Raw genomic sequence first — 10,925 nt, 5'->3', positions numbered from 1 at the left:
TGTTTTCACAAATAGAAAAAAGGTTTCACAAATCTGAAACTGTGCACTCATATCATGTGCAAGCAACTGGTTTTTATGTGCGCAGGTTTCCAAACTAATTAAAACACCAAGCTTTTCAACCTCCCTAGCCTGTGTGTCGCTCTCAGCCCCAAGACCATTTGTTCTCTCTGAAGATGTAAATCTTTAAGTATATTGTGCACTGTAGTTTTTAGCAGACATTACTTAAACCAGAGTACATTTTTAAGCCTCGGATTTGGTGCACTAGTGCCTTACAGAACCTGCTTCTATGGTGAATGGGTTGAGATATAAAATGCCTCAGTAAGTTACATTTCCCTTCATATTTATTATTGATATGGCATAAAATTGTTTCCAGTCTTTGATTACCACAGTTTTCGTAATGATTTAGGGCATCATTACATAAAGATGGTTGACAAAGCACACATGTCATAAAATTTTGCATACAGTAAAAGTTCATTAAATGGGCTGTTGTAACGTTAGCTACAGGTCTGGACTGGTATTGTCTTTGCCCCCAAGTTTCAGCCAATATTAATTTACATTTTGGCTAATTTACACTATTAAATGTATGCTGAATTATCTGTTAGCAGTTCCTGTTTGCATTGCACCCATGTTGTGTGTATGTATATATGTAGCTGCTTCCTATGAGGACTTAATGTTACTGTGTTTCTTCCCAGCATGAATAATAGAAGTCATTTGACAGCTAGCTTATACTTTTGTGAATGCAGTTTCCGTTTTACTATAGCAACTGATTCATTTTTAAAACAATTTGATTGGTATCTTTTCGTGATTTGTAATCACCATTATTGAACTTTTTCCACAGTTTCACATTTGCCTCCAGTAATTTATTTGAAGAGTGTGTTTAACTCAGAGTTCTGCATCTACATGCATAGCGATGGCAGAAAAAAGTCACACTGAATAATAACAATCAAGTGTTTAAGTCTGAAACATGTATTGATATTCATGCTTTGGCTTTGTACAACTGAATATTCATGTCTATTACAGACTATCTCATTTCTTCATGGTTAAAATGGCGTCAGGAAGCATGAGTTCACTTACAGAGGAGCACAGAGAATATTTGATTCCCCACCTCCTCCTGTGATCCTCTCTGAATGGAACGTTAATCTTTTTTAAATCATAACATGATATTTGACAGCAGAGCTTCTACTTTCTAACATTCACAGTATAAAGTCATACAGTTGTACTTTATTTTTTAAATTTTTTTTATTTGTGTTTTCATCAGGTATTTGTGATCAATTGAGGTGTAATTTAGTAGTTTCCAATCAGCCTAACTTGCATGTCTTTGTGTTGTGGGAGAAAACCCACGCAGACACGAGGAGAACATGCAAACTCCACACAGAAACAAGCAGAAACAAGCAGGTGGAGGTGTTTCTGTGAGGCTGCAGTGCTGATCACTGAGCCCGCGTGCCGCCCTGAAAAGAGGGAAGGAAGGAGGTTAGGAAAGGTGGAGGGGGGAGTGGAGAGAGGGTGGAGGTGAGGAGAGAGGTCGGCGGAGACGGAAGAAAGGTAGAGCGGGGAGAGGAGAGAGGTTGGGGGTAAAGGAAGACGAGGAAAGGAGGAAGGATGGGGGTGAGAAAGATGGAGGAGAGGAGGAAGGATGGAGAGAGGGAGGGCGGGTGGAGAGAAGGGGTTCTGCTTGTTGTTCGGCCTGCACTGAACAAGCAGCTTCCTCCACCTCTCTGTCGCTGGCGCTCTTCTTCTTGCGCATCCAGCTCCAAAATCCTGTTTTCTTCTCCTTGTTTTCTTTTTGTTTCTGTGCCATCTTCTCTTCTTTTTCTTTCTTCTTCTTTTCCATTTTCTCCTCTTCTTCTTTCTTCTTTTCCATCTTCTCTTCTTTAGCTCTCTGTTTCTTTAGCTCCTTCTCCCGTTTTTGTCTTTCTTTCTTTTGTTTCTTCTCCTCATTTTGTTGTTGTTTCTCTTCTTTCTTCTCCTCATTTTCTTGTGTCTTCTCTGGCTTCCCCTCATTTTCTTGTTGTTTCGCCTCTTGCGTCCCCTCGTTCTCCTGTTCTGTCTTTTCCATCTTCTGGCTGTGCACTGTGTCCTCTCTCAGCTGGGCAGAAGCTAACAGTATGACTTTTTCTGCCTCATATCTGGCTGTGACCTTGATACACTCCTCTTTCCAGAAGCGCTCAATGATGTCGGCCTGTATGCTCTTGATTTGGACATTTTCTCTGAGGGAGGAGATGAGTGCATCTCTCTCAGAGATGTCATCTCTACTCTTCTGGAGCACCTCAGTGAGTTCCCTCTCCTTGGACTCCAAACGTTCCTCCAGCTCTCTTATGGTGGCGTTACTGGCGCTTAACCTCTGGTCATAAAGCAACCAGTTGCCCAGCATAGGCTCCACAGTTTGGGACCAGTCGTTCCATTCAGCAATCCGCCTGTGAACACTGTTGAGGCGACTTTGTAGATATCCGCAGTCGCGGCAGGGAGGCCTTCCTGCCGGTGGTCTCTGCCGGATCTGATATCTGCCTGACAGCAGATATCAGATTAAAAAATAAAATATATCAAATTAAAAAATAAAAGATGGATTGAAAAAGACTGAAATCTTTGGAGCAAAGTTATATTGATGTTGACATTGTTTATATTACTCACTAATGATCACTAAACCAGCTGATTTCTGCTTTGGTCTGGAAGCTGATTTATCAAACACCTTTAACTTGCTTTGTGACACAGATACAAATAATCTGTAAATTGATTTTTTTTTCCATTTTTATCCCATTCTAGACGCACATTTTATCACATTTTCTCAATCTTTGTTATCTGTTGGTTATTATAGCTCATTATCAGCTGTTACAAGTACTGCAGTTTACTCCCACAGTGATAAGACACAGAAGGGAAGTGATAAAAGTAAATTATAAGAACCAAAAATGAGATTCAAAAGACCAATTTGTGCAGATGAGATTAAGGAACTGTTGGAACAATAACATGAAAAAATGCTAACGTTAACATATAGTATTGGCCTAATTGGGAACCAGTGTGGACAGAAAAAAATTAAACAATCAGGAGAGAAAGATCCCATAAAACAGTGATTCTCAACTGGTGGGTCACAACCCAAAAGTAAGTCACGGACAGCAGATCAAAAATAAATAAACAATATTTAATGCACATCTGATATTGGTCTTGTCTTTTATTTTGAAAATAAATTATTTTGACAGGCATGCGTCAGAGACGCGCAGCAGTCTCGCGCCGTAACCATGGTAACCATCATTTGATTGACGTTCACTTTAAGTTTGTGTTGATGTTCGGAGGCAAGATGGCGAAGCAAAGATATGACTCGGAGTATTTAAAATGTGGATTTTAGTACATTGAGGATAAAAGGGGACAGTGTGTGATATGTAGTGAAGTGCTTGCAACTGAGAGTATGAAACAGGGCTGTGCAATTAATCAAATTTTATTTTCAATTACAATTTTGGCTTCCAACGATTATGAAAACAAGATAATCAAGATAAAATGATTATTGTTTACTATTGTCATTTCGTAATGATGCTCTCGTTTTGCAAATCTAGCACACCCCTTTCCTTTACAGCGGTGTGCTTTCCTTCCTCCTTAAACGCCTCCGACAGGCGGCCGGCTAACCTGCCTTCACAGCTGAAATTTATATATATGTATTTTGCATGTACAGGTTTAAGGTACAGGTTTAAGGTGTGAGTTTTATGGCTTGTGGAAAGAAGCTATTGCACATTCTGGCTGTTTTAGCTTTGATGGAGCGATATAAGTATATAAGTGAAAATATCTAATTTTGTGGCCTTATTTATTTTGTGCAGTTTTGATATTTATTTTAGTGTACATGCAGTTGTCATGGTCCTCCTCAGTTTCTTGATAATGTGCTCTGAAATGCACTTTGTACATGTAAATACTTGTACAAAAAATAATTTATGTTAAAAAAACTATTTTTTTATTTTTTATTTATTATTTTTACTTAACAGAATATCTTTCTGATTACATTCATGATGAGGTATTCAACATTCAAGCTTTAGATATGTTGTCTGTGCTTGGCAGTCATTTCTGACATGAATGATATACTATTTGTCCATTATCTTTTACAGAACCCGTAATTGTGGGTGAAGATGTCCTGAACAAACATAATATTGCATTCAAATTTACATATGTTGATAAGCTGAATATAGCTCATCATGATGAAATCGAGTTCAGGTGTACCAGAGGAAGAAGACACATCGACACATTGAGCATTCATCAGAGGTGTATTGATGGTGTGGTTCTCCTGCCTGCTCGCCATTAAAGAGCTCAGTTAACTAGAACTGACAGCCATGAGATGGCTGGATAAACATGTAAATGATTAACAAGAGTAAATAGTTAGACCAGTATTTTATTATTTGTATAATAATTTGATTTGAATTACAATTAGAAACACTTAAATCAGAGGAACAATAATATGGGAACAAACAATCATTTAGAGGATCATTAGATAGAGAAGACGTACAAGCCCAAACAAATAAAAGGAAGGTGGAAAATTGAGCATATTCAGTATTGCAGGTACTTAATATATATAATCTGCCCATACTGGTAATATGTCTATGGTAATATTATCTCTTGTAGAACCCTGCACTGGGAGTAGTGTTACCATGAGGAAAAATAATATTGCATTCAAATTTAGTTTTGTCAAAAAGCCCATATTTAGCCCATAGAGCTCAGATTTACAAAAGGAGGTTCCATTGATCGATGGTGTGATGACCCTGCTCTGTTGCCAGTAAAGCTTAAGTTTACTGGAAGTGATGGACATGAGCTGGCTGGACAAACGTGAATGATTAACCAAACTTAAGAGTTAAGACAAGTACATTTTAATGAAACATTATAATATAATATAATATAATATATAATATATTGCATCACTCAGTCTGTTTTCTGCTTCCTGTCATTGATCATAATATAGGCTAGAGTATATATTTCCCCTTGCTTGCCATGCTTTAAGCGCTTACGGTAGATAGACTGTCTTTTACTTGGCATTTATTAGTCACTCATGCTTTGTAATTAAATCTCTGTTTGAGTGTTAAAGTTAAAGTCCCCCTCCCCATTCAAAAATATTTATGCTTATTGTCTTACAACTTTCAGACAGCGTACACCATATGACACATGTTCGACCCATTCATGAGACACTCACTGTAAGCAGAGAAAGCAGTCTGCTGTGCAGTTCATAAACTTCACTGATAAACCTGAGAATTGCATCACATAATTACCAGATAAAAGTTAAAGGAGCCCCATTATGCACATTTCCAGGTCTATATTTATATTCTGGGGCTCTGCTGGTATTTCTTTGCATGTCGTGCAGTTCAAAGAAAAAAAACCTCTTAATTAACTTTTAATGCAGCCACTCAGTTCAGCCTCTGTGTTACATCCCACAATTTTTCTTTAGTAAGTTTATCTGACAGTGTACCAACAGCTCATACAGACAGTGAAGAGCAGAGATATGAAAGGCCCTCACTCTCGAGTTCTGCTCTGTTGTGGAGGGCTCTGGATGATGATTGGCTGATTCAAAATCTGAAGGAACCAATGAGTTGTATGATTGAAAGGCGCAGCTGGGAAGCAATTAGCTGATGGCACCTGAAGAGAAAACACAGGAGTGTATGCTTCCTCCCGTCCTCACCCCCTCTGTCCTCTGGCTGTGACCCAGAAATTGTTTTCCCTCCACCATCATTGAGGATGTTCCAATCCCTTAAATGCACCTCAGAGGAGAGACAAGAGAGGAGCGAGGAGGCTCATGGGGGAGATTAGAGCAAGGAACCACAGATGTATCCTCTGCAAAAGTTTTTGCACTACTTTTTCTCGTTCTTTACTCAAAATGTTATCAAATACATCTGTACATGTTCGAGCCAAAATCCGATCCGGAATATGAGAGTGGCCAATGCAAACAAGACATGGAAAAACCTGAGCAACAAAGGCTACAGAATGGATGGCTATTAATGAGCATGTGCGACGAGCTGATGTCAAGGTAGAAAAAAAAACATCCCAGACGAAGCGTTCAGAGCACGTTGAAGCCCTGGCTTTTGACTTGTAGGGAGCATTTCCACATGTTAACCTCAAATTTTGGAACTTAGACCATGTTTAACATAGATATCCAACAACATAACAGCATATAAATAATAGAAAACCAGAAAAAGCATAATGTCTCCTTAAAGGTTAGGGAAAGATAATGGTATTGAAGCACATTACATGACATAAACATGTTAACATTTCACAGGAACCTCAATCTTTCACTAAACCTTAAACAAAGTGCTTTTGTTTCCTAAACCTAACCACACACGGGAATCAGGATGCAAACCTCGGTCTCAGGTATACATCTGCTATTCACCCCGACCGCCTCCCTACAACTTCACTGCAGTAGCACATAAATGTAGCGCTTCATTCATTTGAAAAAAAGTTGCCTGTGAACTTTATCCAGGCAACGATTACATTTGCAATCTTAATCTCAATCAGTACAATTTTAATTGGGAAAACAATTTGGTAGTATGTAGAAATCATTGATAGGGGACAGGGTTGCAATGGCATTTGGTGTGGACCAGTTGAACTTTTGTGTGGCTTGTAACTGTAAAAACAGTTGCAATGTTAGCAACACTGACACTATGTGGCATGGAAAGACAATCCAAGTGAAAAGTGGGGACTTTGTTGCTGTTGTTCCTCCGGTTGTTCACATTATCCCCTTGCAAATTTCTGGCTCAAAAATGTACAGATGTATTTGAGAAGTTTCCATTTCAATTGAAGAACAAGGAGAGAAAGAAATGAAATCCTGCTACTGCTGTTTGTTTACGTTGCCTTCAGAACCGCTGGATGTCTGCTGAGAGGCAGCTGGCCAATCAGAGCAGCCTGTTTCAGAGGCTGAACCGAGGGGCTGGATAAAGGACCAGTTTATGATAAATTTTTCTTTTAAAACTGTAAATCATGCAGATATTCCAGTAGAGCTCCAGAATATAAATAAAGACCCGTAAATGTGCATGACGTGTCCTGTTTAAATTCCATTTTTAATGGCGGTGTTAATCTCTTGCCTATAGCCATCACGTCTTTGAATCAGAGCAAAGACTTAGACGAGTTATGTAGTGCAGTTATGTTCTTACTCTTCTCCTGTTTTCTGTGGCAATTTTAATGAAACATACATGTTCTTTCTCGTCTGTTTGGTGCCTCTTCCTATGTACCGTATTACAAGAGTAAATGTCAACATATTTCCTTGTAAAGAATAAAGCTAAATAGATCAGACTGTGTTATGTTGTTTTTTTTGTTGTAGTTGTTTTTGTCCCTCATGACCTGCAGGAAAATCCATATTTAAATGCTGAAATTAATTAAATAGTTCAACCAATATTGCAAAATACTATGTTTATTTGGCTTTATCTCACTCACTTTGTTAAACTGTGACCTAAATACTGCATAGTTTTATATGAGTAGTCTGTCTTATGAAATATGAGTTGTACCATTCCATTATTTCATAATGCAATTCAAACAACACACACTTGTGTGTGTATGTGGTGAGGGAGGGTTTTGGGAGAGGTGCCCATGTTACAGAGACTGTTATCAATGTGTATTTGTGCATTTCACTGTCCGGAAAGACTTTGATCTGTATAAGTCTGAGGGGACAAACATTAACTCAGCCACAGATACTCTAGTCAGAGAATAATTCCTAAATACAGCAATTCCTGACCCTCACAATGAGATTCTTTCACCTTCTTTGGCTTTTTATCCTGTGGCTGAACATGGATAAATCTTTACAACAGAATGGTAAGAACGTAAGATTTCTGGTCCATTTTCTCTGTAGTTGTACTGCAGTTAAAAAAACAACTTGCTGATCTGGCAACATATTCAACTTAATTTGTCATTTTATCAAATATTAGGACCTTAACTCTTATTTTTCTTAAAACCTCAAAGTGACAAAATCTGACAAAAAAAAAAAGAAAAAAATCAGATGTAAACTTTTTCAAGCCTTTTCTGTAATCAAATGTCATGTATCCACATTAACACTGGGGGAGTGATAGGTCTTATTCAGACACCTGCTTGTAGAAAATCCCAGCAACAATTTAAACTGCTGTGGAGCAAAAAGTTTAATTTTCTCTTGAATTTTGAAGGAATCTTCCAATGACCAGTATGAACAGGAAGACTGATTACAGCAAAACCTGTTTCAATGTTCATTTGGGCTCCTGAATATTGTTTTAAGACCGACTTGAAAACTTGTGAACCCTTCCTTTAAGAGTCATATGTTGGAGTGAAGTACTGGATTTCTAACCCGCAGGACACTTCAGCAGTCTCTGCTTCCCAAGACAACAAACAACCAATGGACCACCAGACCAATATGCCAAAGTTTAAAACTACGTTAACTTTAGTTTCAGAGACAGATGATGAGATTGTTTTCCAAAAAAAGTTTTAAAATAGACCCATATTTTTACTCTCAAATCAGATTAATCAGTAGTTATAGCTCATCTGCCTTCTCATGAACAAATGTTGTTGTTATATTCGTGTGTGTGTGCGTGTGTTTGTGTCTTCAATCTTCAACAGAGATCACATGTGATAAACCTGAGACTGAAAATGGTTATGTGCTTGGAGAAATCCAAAAGTACAAAGAACATGAAATCTTGGATTTTGCATGCAATCCTAAATATAAACCCAGTGAAGAAATACTTTCAAAATGCACAAAACTAGGAAACACAGCAAACTGGAGCCCCACACCTGTGATGGATGGATGTCATGGTGTTATAGGAGTAATTTTCTAGTTTATCAACTAATTTCATACAATGTTTTTACCCCAAAGTCTAAAATTAGGACAAAATCTGCATCACTCTGAGGATTTTGGTCCAGTAAAGATTGATCTTTTTTACTCTAATGACCCTTTTCCACTAATTTGTCCTAGAAACCAAGAGCCGCTAAACTCAGGAACTAAATCAGGAATTAAAACTCACTTTTTGTGAATTCCTGTTTCTGTTTCTGCAGTATGTCAGGCTTTGGTTACATACACAATACTAGGATTAGTTCATTGTTGGTTTGGCTCTGCATATGAGATTAGAAAATCGCCAGCCTTATCCTTTAAAAGCAGTTGTTAATACAGCCGAACACAGGGAGCCAGCAGTATGGATATCATGACTAAAGATAAAAAATTCTTGTTAATTTTGTTTATGTTGAAACACAGTAGTAGTGTACTAGACTTTTCAACTACAATAAAAAGAGTGAGATAAAGAGATGAACAATAGAGCAAAGGAGTGAATGAGAGAAATTAAATTCAACTTGTTTAGAAATTTATTTCAATGTACTGCACATACTAAAGCTGAAAAACAACCATAAAGTAGTCGGCAGATCACTATCACTCTGTGGTCTTTTCTTATAAGTTCATATAGTCCAATTCACCAACAGTTATTTCTGCATTTATATATGTCACATTTATATGTGTACAAACAGCTGTGAAGTAAATGTAGCCTCATTACATACAGTATATCCTTTATTTAACCAAGTAAAAGTCTCACTGAGATTAAAATCTCTTTTAATCTCAGTGAGACTTTATGTCATATAGAAGCACTTTGTCACACTGCTATCATTAACAACACTCAGTATGTGCAGCACTGAATAATTGCATCTTGTTTTTGTTTTTCTTTTCTTTTCTTTTTTCAGAAAGACATTAGCAACAATTACAAGCAGGAATACAGAGAAAATGAAAAGGCCTATTATGTCTGCAAGGGTGGTCAATCACGTTTTACTCTTACCTGTACAGCAAAAGGTTGCTAGTTTAGTCTTGTCTTCACCAGAAATGATTTCAGTGTCCCCGCCTTAAAGTGCTTGAGCTTATAGCTAAGGACATTGATCATTTTGACCCAGACAGCTGTAATCACCACATTGAATATTACTTTAGAGAACTAGAATACAATCTAGTTGACCTGCCCCATGCAACCCAAAGTGAGAAAGTTAAACTTGTGTGGAAAACCAGCTCTAAAGCTGTACACAAGTTTATACAATCACAACCTTCCAGAGTCAGAAATGACTACCAAGAGCTCCGTCAAGCACTAGTAGAAGAATTCTCTTTTACTGCTGACGAGACCACATCAATGGTTGCAGCCCTCCAAGTTAAACATTCCCGTCGTGAGCATCCCAGGGATTATTACCAACGTTTGAGACAACTTTAATCAGTTGTCTCTGATTAAAGTTTGTAAAACTACCTGATGTAAAAATAGTAACTATGAGTATGTGTGCTCTAGTGTTAATATAGTGAGGGAAGGGTCATGCTAGTAACCCGTCTACATCATCGAGCCACCATTTCAGGCCCGTCCAAAAAATCCTGAGCACAGAAATGGTGAAAAACAGTTTAACGCTCTAACTCCACAATTCAGTACTACATAGTTCACAGTCTTTTCACATGTTTTCAGCAATTATTTTCGTGTAAAATGTGTTTAAAAGAGATCTCAGATTTTCCTGAGAGGTTGTTGTTTTTTTTCATTTGTTGTTGTGTTTTGTTATTTGTTGTTGTTTTTTGTCATTTGTTGTTGTGTTGGGACTACATGTGGACCACAGTTTACCACATGTTTCAAGACTCCAAGAAACCTGAGCCCTGGGGGTTTGCACCCAAAGTGTGAAGCTCCACCCATGGATCCAGGTTATCAAAACTAGAGATTCCCCTCTTATCTTTCTCTTTTCTCCACGAGCTGCAGCAGGAGCAGCTCCTTGCCCTCTTTCTCCTTCAGCTGCAGGAGCAGCTGCTTGGTCTTTCACACCTCCAGCAGCTGCTGGAGCAGCTCTCTGCTCTCTTGTGTGGCCTGCTCACAGCAGACACATACTTTCTTCTTTACGGCAGAAGACGCAAGAGCCTGCCTAAGACTCAGAAACTAAGTTTCCTTGTGCCAGCAGTTAACACACAAGTCTGCTGGCCAGTTTAACAAGTACAGGAGCCGCGAAATGGAGTTAGCTTGCCG

The sequence above is a fragment of the Thunnus maccoyii genome, chromosome 7 (assembly GCF_910596095.1).
Source record: "Thunnus maccoyii chromosome 7, fThuMac1.1, whole genome shotgun sequence".
Taxonomy (NCBI): domain Eukaryota; kingdom Metazoa; phylum Chordata; class Actinopteri; order Scombriformes; family Scombridae; genus Thunnus; species Thunnus maccoyii.
Note: the sequence above shows the minus strand (reverse complement) of the source record.